Source organism: Bombina bombina, chromosome 2 (genome assembly GCF_027579735.1).
Source record: "Bombina bombina isolate aBomBom1 chromosome 2, aBomBom1.pri, whole genome shotgun sequence".
In the NCBI taxonomy this organism is placed as follows: domain Eukaryota; kingdom Metazoa; phylum Chordata; class Amphibia; order Anura; family Bombinatoridae; genus Bombina; species Bombina bombina.
The window spans coordinates 275,064,341-275,076,734 of record NC_069500.1 but is presented as its reverse complement, the minus strand read 5'-3'; positions in this window follow the sequence as shown (position 1 = coordinate 275,076,734).

Sequence of the window (12,394 nt, the reverse complement as noted above, 5' to 3'; positions counted from 1 at the left end):
TGACAACAATGGATTGCAAAGAAGGAGAGGTAAAAGAATCCGAGTCCCTAGAGTTTTCCTTCCACGTATGGGTTTGGAAGTCATTTCTGATTGGGAGATTATCCAGAGATTCCGTTTGGACAGAGAAGCTATTATGGAACTTTACAATGAAATAGCAGAATACCTGGAGCCTATGACAGCGCGTTCACAAGCCATACCCTTGACTATTAAAACTGTTGGCAGCCTTACATTTTTTTTCCACCGGTTCATTCCAAGCTGTGTCTAGCGTTATAATTGGCATCAGCCAGTCTGCTTTTTCTAGGCACTTAACCAAAGTTATTGATGCATTGATGGTCATTTTTCCAAGGTACGTGTGCCTTCCATCGACTCCAGAAGAGTGGCAATCTGTGAAGTACAATTTTTATAGAATGTCCGGAATGCCCAATGTCCTTGGAGCCATCGATTGCACCCATGTTGCAGTCAAACCATCACGAGAACGTGAGGAAGTTTTCCGGAACCGAAAACAGTACCATTCACTCAATGTTCAGATGGTGTGTGACCATAACATGAAAATAATCAGTGTCCGTTCCAACTTCCCTGGATCCTGCCATGATTCGTATATCTTGCGTCAGTCTGGGTTATATCAGAAGTTTGAGGAGGGAGAGATTCCTGAAGGATGGCTGTTAGGTAATTATATTTTTTTGATGTTATGTAAAATAGAGTATTATTCTAATTGTCAAATTTCGTTTATGTTATGGATTGTGATGATAGATGTAACTCAAAAACATAGTTAATTCTCAGTTAAATTATCATCTTTATCATATTAGAAATGTTAATCCTTTTTTTTTTTTTCTTTTCATAGGGGACGCTGGTTATTTCAGTAGAGAATGGTTATTCACACCCTATAACAATCCTCGAAGAAGATGTGAGGTGAAATTCAACGAGGCACACAGATCCACCAGAGGAATCATCAAGAGAGCATTTGGATTGTTAAAAATGCGCTTTCGTTGTCTTGACCATTCAGGAGGTGTGATGCAGTATGCTCCCGAGAAGGTTGCAAAAATGATTCTTGTATGCTGCATTCTCCATAACATTGCAATAAGAAGAGGAATTGAAATTGATAATGAAGAAGAAATATCATTTGAGAACTTTCCCTGAGGTCATCTGTAATGATGCACCAACAAGACAGGCCATTAATGCCAAAAATTATGTTGCTGAAAACTATTTTAAAGATTGATTTCATCAAAAGATTGTATTCACAGGACTTCTATTTTTTGGTCGTTTGAATAAAAATCTAAAGTGTCAATTTCTGAATAAAAAGTTTGTTTTTTCATCATATACTTGTGTGATTGAACATTTGTTTTAATTTGTTTTCATTTATATAATTTTATGAATTGTAATAAACAGTCACATTGGAGAATGATTTTTAATAAAACTTTACTTTTTATTTAAAACCAACATATTGCACAATAACTATATAAACTAAATAATCATAACGATCTATAATTACATGACTCTCCTACATTACAAAATAACCTAAACTACACTATTAATATCTATATTGAACTTACACCAAAAAATATATACATAAAACTTCATTTATATTTAACATTACTTTAGAATGCCAATAAATAATACAACTTTGGAATTATTGTGTCCAAATAATTCAAACAATTTAGCAAATATTCAATAATGTTGCATAGAAAAATAACGCAATATTTAGAAAATTTTGAAATTTGACACACCCATCTAGAAAGTTGCTATGCGACCAGGGAGGATGAAGAGAATTGCACCTTTCACATCTGGGGAAATGATAATTCTAGTCTATGTAATAGACAGATATTTTCCAAAACACTTAGGGGGTGTCCGGGGGGTCATTCAAGATGAAAGGGACAAAACTATTTATGAAATGATACGCAGAATGTATTGTGTATCAAAAATTAAAAGGACTAGGCGTCAATGTTTGAGACGCTACAGTGATGTTAAACGTCGAGAACCACTATATTACCAATCCATTAGGAGCCTTTTAAGGACATGTAAGTTTATAAAATTGTTATTGTTTTAAATTATAAATTCTATGCTCAGTTCATCATCAATATGAGACATGAAAGAATAATTAGGTTTCAGTGTACCATATTGATCACTTTCATGTCCATACTGTTTCTTACTGGTATCTTTTAACATTATGATTTTTGTTTTTCTAAATTGTAATTGGAAATTATTGTTTTGTACAAATGTCTTAAAAATCTATACACTCACATATAATGTTAAAAACTAAAAACTCTAAACTAGATTTTACAAAATCTACAAAAATAGAGATAATTTTAAAAAATAAAGTACAAATAACATTAAATTTCAAAATTATAACAAATCTAAACACTATAAACATTCTAACACACCAAAATTGAAAACTTTATTTTATAACACTTTATAAAACTTAGAAACTGTAAACAAACATATGTACAACTTTTCTATTTCAGATAAGAAGAAAGAAAATATTTGTGGTGCTCCTCCTCCACATTATGTAAGGCCTATTCTAAATTTGACACCTAGAAGTGAGGCTAGATCCCCACCCTTGCCACTGTCTTTGCTTGACAGACAATTGTCCCCACAGAAAGGAGCTGTCAGGTGCCTAACTGTCGTTCATACACCTCAAGGGACAATAGAACCATGGTTTAAATATCTATAGTTATACAACTGATACATTTAATCATGATTAGCTTTTTGTGTTATTTACAAAAAACAATAAAAGAGTGTTGAAAAAGAAGAAAACAAGGTTCACAAGAATATTACAAATATCTTCTACAGAAGGTATTTTTCTTATATTTTGTACCATTAGAATTTTTCTACTTCAAATTTTTTAGATTGAATTCCTTAATAATCTTTCATAGATAGTGACAATGAAGAAAATAATGCTCCTGAAAGGATGTCATTAACTTCACCCTCAATTCAACTAGGTAATTGTTTATTTATTTTTAGATTTACTATATTATTATAGCTTATAGTCAAATCAATACAAAAATATATACCTCGATTTATAAATATATTTTTCAGATGCAAGTAGTGAGAAAAACTCATCCAATATTTCTGATATTAATCATGACTTGGACATATCTATGGTTTCTAAATCTACACAGACAAGTACATCTATGGAAAATACCGCCTCTAACATAAATGGTAATACAATTTTGTTACCTGCTTATAAACAATCTATTTTTATTATAAAAAAGGTCTCACAATACTTAATTTTTTTCAAAATTTTTGTTCCTTCTCTAGATTCCAGGGTACCAGTTGTATCACAAGTTCAATCCTCTGTGAAGATATTAAACAAATAATGGATACTATAAAGAATTTAAATACACAGGTTCAAAATCTCTACAACAGTTATGTAGTGGAAAACAGATAAGCAATGATTGCATTTTATTTCTATTTTTTTTTTTTTTTTAACTTTGATGCCACTAAAATTGTCATATTTTGGTATGTTAAAATGTTGAATTTCAAAACCAAAAAAATACTGTAGTGGCCGGGAGGACTATCATATCTTTTTTTATAATGCCTTTTTGTTTCATATTTGTTAATATTTTGGATGTAATAAATTTTACAGTTGTTTCACTTAGATTTGTCTGTGTGTACAATTAATTTTAAACCTTTAAATGATTTAAACTAAATTTCAAACAGAATAAGAAAATGAAATCAAATCAGGATAAACTTTAATAAAACTATGTACAAATAACAATACAAATATATTCTTGATCAACAAAAAAACAATAATAATAACTTTAAAATTTTCCATAAAAATGCACTAATTTAACCGTGGTCTTTTTGGATCTGGCGACTCTTGGCTCTGATGTCTATCTCTAATAAATTCTAACAAAGTTTGCATAGTATTTTGAGCCATTCGCATGTTGTATTTAGCTATTGTCAAGGCCCTGTTTATATGTTGGTTCCTTTCCCTGTCCATTTCTCTTTGCCAGTTAAAGATTTCACGGTCCAGTTCCAACCATTGCTGGTTGTAAGTGTCAAACCTTTCTAAATGTCCAGACAAAATATCCTGAACCTGTCTACTGTCTGCTCTATATCCTCTGGCAAGATTTAACATCTCATTTAGAGCAGCATCTTCCAAAGGTGCCTGCTCTTGGACAATAGGTTCAGCTTGTTGTTGTTCCAAAGGTTCAATTGCCTGTGCTTGTACTACATGATCAGGTGGTGAATTTGAATTTTCATCATCACTACGGGGCTTTATTACAGGCTCATGAATATCCAAATCCTGATCTTGTGCCATCTGTGTTAGGTCAGGAGTCAGGCTTCCACTTTCTGGAGATCTAACCTCTGGTGCTGGAACTGGAACAAGATTCAGAATGACCTCTCTTGAAGAATCATCCTCCTCAGCGATATCTATAAAAAAAAAATAAAGAAGAAATTTAGCATTAATTTCTAAAAAAATGGGGCAGATCAAAATGTATTCCTACATTAATGGTTAGAGGGGTTACTATACAAGAGAAATTTATACTGTCATGTTGGATTTAAACAATAAGATGAAATGCCTTCCTAATCAATAATTATGATTTTACATGGTAAAACTGTTTGCATAGAAAATCCATCAATCTCACAGTATTACAGTTTGCATAACAATCAAAGTTTAAAATGTTAAAGTTAGTTTGTACCAAAATTATTTGTCTTATAATCCTATATTTCTCTTGTTAAGTGTATCCAGTCCACGGATCATCCATTACTTATGGGATATTAACTCCTCCCCAACAGGAAGTGCAAGAGGATTCACTCAGCAGAGCTGCTATATAGCTCCTCCCCTAACTGCCATTACCAGTCATTCTCTTGCACCCAACGAATAGATAGGATGTGTGAGAGGACTGTGGTGATTATACTTAGTTTCATACCTTCAATCAAAAGTTTGTTATTTTATAATAGCACCGGAGTGTGTTATTCCTTCTCTGGTAGAATTTGAAGAAGAATCTACCTGAGTTTTTCTATGATTTTAGCCGGAGTAGTTAAGATCATATTGCTGTTTCTCGGCCATCTGAGGAGAGGTAAACTTCAGATCAGGGGACAGCGGGCAGATTAATCTGCAAAGAGGTATGTAGCAGCTTATTATTTTCTGACAATGGAATTGATGAGAAAATTCTGTCATACCGATATAATGTAAACTCAGCCTTAAATGCAGTAGCAGCAACTGGTATCAGGCTGTCATGTATGTATATTTTACACTTCAGTATTCTGGGGAATGGCACTTCACTGGAATTATACTGTATTCATAAAACTTTAGCCTAATTTGCAGGGACTAGCAACAGGCTTTTTAATAACACTCAATTTATTAATGTTAAACGTTTTTTGCTGGCATGTAAAATCGTTTAATTTTCTGAGGTACTGGGTGAAAAAATGTTTTGGGCACTATTTTTTTCCACTTGGCAGTCGTTTTATTTAATTTATGACAGTTTACTGATCTCTCTCACTGTTATGTGTGAGGGGCCTTTTTTGGTGCTTTTGCTACGCATCAAAAAATTCAGTCAGAAGTTTATTGTCTTCCCTGCATGATCCGGTTCATCTCTACAGAACTCAGGGGTCTTCAAAACTTGTTTTGAGGGAGGTAATCACTCACAGCAGAGCTGTGAGATTGTAGTTGACTGTGATAAAAAAAAACGTTTATTTCTGTATTTTATTTTTTTTTCTGCTATCAGGGTTAGTTATCCTTTGCTAATGGGAGCAATCCTTTGCTAAAATTGTGTTTTTTACAAAGATTTGATGCTATAACTTTTCAGTTTATTAATTTTCAACTGTCATAACTTTTTCTGTGCTTCTTATAGGCACAGTAAATTTTCATATTATAGTAAATTACTTGAAAAGTATTTCCAAGTTGCTAGTTTATTTGCTAGTGTGTTAAACATGTCTGATTCAGAGGAAGATATCTGTGCTATATGTGCTAAAGCCAAAGTGGAGCCCAATAGAAATTTATGTACTAACTGTATTGATGCTACTTTAAATAAAAGTCAATCTGTACAAATTGAACATATTTCACCAAACAACGAGGGGAGAGTTATGCCGACTAACTCGCCTCACGTGTCAGTACCTGCATCTCCCGCTCGGGAGGTGCGTGATATTGTAGCGCCGAGTACATCTGGGCGGCCATTACAAATCACATTACAGGATATGGCTACTGTTATGACTGAAGTTTTGGCTAAATTACCAGAACTAAGAGGTAAGCGTGATCACTCTGGGGTGAGAACAGAGTGCGCTGATAATATTAGGGCCATGTCAGACACTGCGTCACAATTTGCAGAACATGAGGACGGAGAGCTTCATTCTGCGGGTGACGGTTCTGATCCAAACAAACTGGATTCAGATATTTCAAATTTTAAATTTAAGCTGGAAAACCTCCGTGTATTACTAGGGGAGGTGTTAGCGGCTCTGAATGATTGTAACACAGTTGCAATACCAGAGAAAATGTGTAGGTTGGATAAATATTTTGCGGTACGGGCGAGTACTGACGTTTTTCCTATACCTAAGAGACTTACTGAAATTGTTACTAAGGAGTGGGATAGACCCGGTGTGCCGTTCTCACCCCCTCCGATATTTAGAAAGATGTTTCCAATAGACGCCACCACACGGGACTTATGGCAAACGGTCCCTAAGGTGGAGGGAGCAGTTTCTACTTTAGCTAAGCGTACCACTATCCCGGTGGAGGATAGCTGTGCCTTTTCAGATCCAATGGATAAAAAGTTAGAGGGTTACCTTAAGAAAATGTTTGTTCAACATGGTTTTATATTGCAACCTCTTGCATGCATTGCGCCTGTCACGGCTGCAGCAGCATTTTGGTTTGAGTCTCTGGAAGAGACACTTGAATCAGCTCCATTAGATGAGATTACACACAAGCTTAAAGCCCTTAAGTTAGCTAACTCATTTATTTCAGATGCCGTAGTACATTTAACTAAACTTACGGCTAAGAATTCCGGATTCGCCATTCAGGCACGCAGAGCACTGTGGCTAAAATCCTGGTCAGCTGACGTTACTTCTAAATCTAAATTGCTTAATATACCTTTCAAAGGGCAGACCTTATTCGGGCCCGGGTTGAAAGAAATTATCGCTGACATTACAGGAGGTAAAGGCCATGCCCTGCCTCAAGACAGAGCCAAACCTAAGGCTAGACAGTCTAATTTTCGTTCCTTTCGTAATTTCAAAGCAGGAGCAGCATCAACTTCCTCTGCACCAAAACAGGAAGGAGCTGTTGCTCGCTACAGACAAGGCTGGAGACCTAACCAGTCCTGGAACAAGGGCAAGCAGGCCTGGAAACCTGCTGCTGCCCCTAAGACAGCATGAATCGAGGGCCCCCGATCCGGGAACGGATCTAGTGGGGGGCAGACTTTCTCTCTTCGCCCAGGCTTGGGCAAGAGATGTCCAGGATCCCTGGGCGTTAGAGATCATATCTCAGGGATACCTTCTAGACTTCAAATTCTCTCCCCCAAAAGGGAGATTTCATCTGTCAAGGTTGTCAACAAACCAAATAAAGAAATAGGCGTTTCTACGCTGCGTACAAGATCTTTTATTAATGGGAGTGATCCATCCGGTTCCGCGGTCGGAACAAGGACAAGGGTTTTACTCAAATCTGTTTGTGGTTCCCAAAAAAGAGGGAACTTTCAGGCCAATCTTGGATTTAAAGATCCTAAACAAATTCCTAAGAGTTCCATCGTTCAAAATGGAAACTATTCGGACAATTTTACCCATGATCCAAAAGGGTCAGTACATGACCACAGTGGATTTAAAGGATGCTTACCTTCACATACCGATTCACAAAGATCATTACCGGTATCTAAGGTTTGCCTTTCTAGACAGGCATTACCAGTTTGTAGCTCTTCCATTCGGATTGGCTACAGCTCTGAGAATCTTCACAAAGGTTCTGGGTGCTCTTCTGGCGGTACTAAGACCGCGAGGAATTGCGGTAGCTCCGTACCTAGACGACATTCTGATACAAGCTTCAAGCTTTCAAACTGCCAAGTCTCATACAGAGTTAGTACTGGCATTTCTAAGGTCGCATGGATGGAAGGTGAACGAAAAGAAGAGTTCTCTCTTTCCACTCACAAGAGTTCCCTTCTTGGGGACTCTTATAGATTCTGTAGAAATGAAGATTTACCTGACAGAAGACAGGTTAACAAAGCTTCAAAATGCATGCCGTGTCCTTCATTCCATTCAACACCCGTCAGTAGCTCAATGCATGGAGGTGATCGGCTTAATGGTAGCAGCAATGGACATAGTACCCTTTGCACGTCTACATCTCAGACCGCTGCAATTGTGCATGCTAAGTCAGTGGAATGGGGATTACTCAGACTTGTCCCCTACTCTGAATCTGGATCAAGAGACCAGAAATTCTCTTCTATGGTGGCTTTCTCGGCCACATCTGTCCAGGGGGATGCCATTCAGCAGGCCGGACTGGACAATTGTAACAACAGACGCCAGCCTACTAGGTTGGGGCGCTGTCTGGAATTCTCTGAAGGCTCAGGGACAATGGAATCAGGAGGAGAGTCTCCTACCAATAAACATTCTGGAATTGAGAGCAGTTCTCAATGCCCTTCTGGCTTGGCCCCAGTTAACAACTCGGGGGTTCATCAGGTTTCAGTCGGACAACATCACGACTGTAGCTTACATCAACCATCAGGGAGGGACAAGAAGCTCCCTAGCAATGATGGAAGTATCAAAGATAATTCGCTGGGCAGAGTCTCACTCTTGCCACCTGTCAGCAATCCATATCCCGGGAGTGGAGAACTGGGAGGCGGATTTCTTAAGTCGTCAGACTTTTCATCCGGGGGAGTGGGAACTTCATCCGGAGGTCTTTGCCCAAATACTTCGACGTTGGGGCAAACCAGAGATAGATCTCATGGCGTCTCGACAGAATGCCAAGCTTCCTCGTTACGGGTCCAGATCCAGGGATCCAGGAGCGGTTCTGATAGATGCTTTGACAGCACCTTGGACCTTCGGGATGGCTTATGTGTTTCCACCCTTCCCGATGCTTCCTCGATTGATTGCCAGAATCAAACAGGAGAGAGCATCAGTGATTCTAATAGCGCCTGCATGGCCACGCAGGACTTGGTATGCAGATCTAGTGGACATGTCATCCTGTCCACCTTGGTCGCTACCTCTGAAACAGGACCTTCTGATCCAGGGTCCCTTCAAACGTCAAAATCTAATTTCTCTGAAGCTGACTGCTTGGAAATTGAACGCTTGATTTTATCAAAACGTGGTTTTTCTGAGTCAGTTATTGATACCTTAATACAGGCTAGGAAGCCTGTTACCAGAAAGATTTACCATAAGATATGGCGCAAATACTTATATTGGTGCGAATCCAAGAGTTACTCATGGAGTAAGGTTAGGATTCAGAGGATATTGTCTTTTCTACAAGAAGGTTTAGAAAAGGGTTTATCCGCTAGTTCCTTAAAGGGACAGATTTCAGCTCTGTCCATTCTTTTACACAAACGTCTGTCAGAAGTTCCGGACGTTCAAGCTTTTTGTCAGGCTTTAGCTAGGATCAAGCCTGTGTTTAAAACTGTTGCTCCACCATGGAGTTTGAACTTAGTTCTTAATGTTTTACAGGGGGTTCCGTTTGAACCCCTTCATTCCATTGATATCAAGTTGTTATCTTGGAAAGTTCTGTTTTTAATGGCGATTTCCTCGGCTCGAAGAGTCTCTGAGTTATCTGCCTTACATTGTGATTCTCCTTATCTGATTTTTCATTCAGACAAGGTAGTTCTGCGTACTAAACCTGGGTTCCTACCTAAGGTGGTCACTAACAGGAATATCAATCAAGAGATTGTGGTTCCATCTTTGTGTCCTAATCCTTCTTCGAAAAAGGAACGTCTGCTACACAATCTAGATGTAGTCCGTGCCCTGAAATTTTATCTACAGGCAACTAAGGATTTTCGACAAACGTCTTCCCTGTTTGTCGTTTATTCTGGTCAGAGGAGAGGTCAAAAAGCTTCGGCTACCTCTCTCTCCTTTTGGCTTCGTAGCATAATACGGTTAGCCTATGAGACTGCTGGACAGCAGCCTCCTGAAAGAATTACAGCACATTCTACTAGAGCTGTGGCTTCCATTTGGGCCTTTAAGAATGAGGCTTCTGTTGAACAGATTTGCAAGGCTGCAACTTGGTCTTCTCTTCATACTTTTTCCAAATTTTACAAATTTGACACTTTTGCTTCTTCGGAGGCTGTTTTTGGGAGAAAGGTTCTTCAGGCAGTGCTTCCTTCCGTATAAAGAGCCTGCCTGTCCCTCCCGTCATCCGTGTACTTTAGCTTTGGTATTGGTATCCCATAAGTAATGGATGATCCGTGGACTGGATACACTTAACAAGAGAAAACATAATTTATGCTTACCTGATAAATGTATTTCTCTTGTAGTGTATCCAGTCCACGGCCCGCCCTGTCACTTTAAGGCAGGTAATTTTTCCATTAAACTACAGTCACCACTGTACCCTATGGTTTTCCTTTCTCTGCATGTTTTCTGTCGAATGACTGGTAATGGCAGTTAGGGGAGGAGCTATATAGCAGCTCTGCTGGGTGAATCCTCTTGCACTTCCTGTTGGGGAGGAGTTAATATCCCATAAGTAATGGATGATCCGTGGACTGGATACACTACAAGAGAAATAAATTTATCAGGTAAGCATAAATTATGTTTTACTTTACAAAAGTAACTTACCATTGAAAAGTGGTGCAGAATTGGTCACCATGGCTCTGAAGAGACGTCCAACATCTGCTGTAAAAATTAAAATTAAAGATTAATATCTAATTTATAATAACATATTTTAAAGGTGTATATATAAGTGGTTTAAAGATACATACCAGAGCTTCTTCCAACAGCTGTATCTGGTGTACTGCTCCTTACATCTGGAATAGTATCTGCAGACGATAGGCTGTGGCTGGTATTGGTAGTTGAACGTATATATTGCCCATGTTGTGGTTGTTGTCTTACATTCAAATGCTGAGATGTTGAAGGACGTGGTAGCTGTGATGAAGAGGTAGATGGGGTATGGACAGATGCAGAGGTTGATGCTCGAACAGAACCACCTATGAATTAGTAAATACAGATTTCAAATAATACATTCAATAAAATTAAAACTTTGGGTGCAATTGTTGCAATGCTAATTAAAAGTTAAATGTTCTCATATTATACAATTTTATACCTTGGATTTGTATCTTGATTTAAAATGCACTAAGTAAAAGGTCACTAAACACATCTTTCTTTAATGATTCCAATTGAGAATACAATTAAAAAAAATTACAATTTACTACTATTATCTAATTTGCTTCATTCGTTAGTTATCCTTTGTTAAAGAAATAGCAATAGACCTGGATGAGCCAATGACAAGAGACATCTATGTGAAGCCAACAATCAGCAGCTACTGAGCATATCAATATATGTTATTCAACAAAGAATATATAGAATAAAGCAAATTAGATAATAAAAATAAAAAATACAGTTGATTAGAATTGCATGCCCTTTCAAAATCAAACATTTGGGTTTCATTTAACTTCAAAAAAAGTGATTTCCATTTTCCATGTAGGCCTTATTTTTTAAAATACATTAAGCAATAGAAAAAAAAATGGAGTATATTAGAAACTTGAAAATGTTTTTCATGCTCCATCATGCATTATTTTTGGTTCACTGGAACTTTAAAAAAAAAAATAGATACAGAGAGAAGTAATCAAATTAATAAATCAATTTTAAAGGAACAGTAAACCAAAAATTGTACAATCATGATTCCGTTAACATAATCCAACTTTATAAAACATGAACGTAAGAGACACATTTTTGGAGCAGACAATTAAACAATATAAATATTAATTTTGAGATTAATTTATAATTACCTCGAATATCGCTATCACAGACATCAGTTATGCCCTCAATGACCTCCGTGCCAAGCATCTGTAAAACTTTTCTTTCAAAGTCAGTCAAAGCTGCGACATAAGGTTGTCCGCCTCCAGTACCTCGAGCATATTGCTTTTCTTTGGCAATTTTGGATTTAGTTTGACGCTTTATATCGTTGAACCTTTTTTTGCAGGAGTCGATATCTTTTTTAGTTGGTCCTTGAGCACTCACTGCGTCACTAATTTTTCCCAAATAATCTTCTTATGAGCGCCAGGGGTTTGCTTGACTCGACTACCATAAATATTGTCATAATATTCGAGTACTAGATCAACAAGTACAACATTCTGTTGATGAGAGAAATTAGGGTTGTGAGTCTTCTTAGAAGTAGCTGAATCTCCGGAGCAAGCCATCTTGTCAAAGTGAATACCGAAAAGTAAATAAACAATATTTTAAGATTTCTGGGAAAATGCACATTCTTATACATGTCAGCAGCCAGACGTTGCCGCTTGTCTGACGATTATGACCCCTAGATAGTCACGTGGGTAAAGAA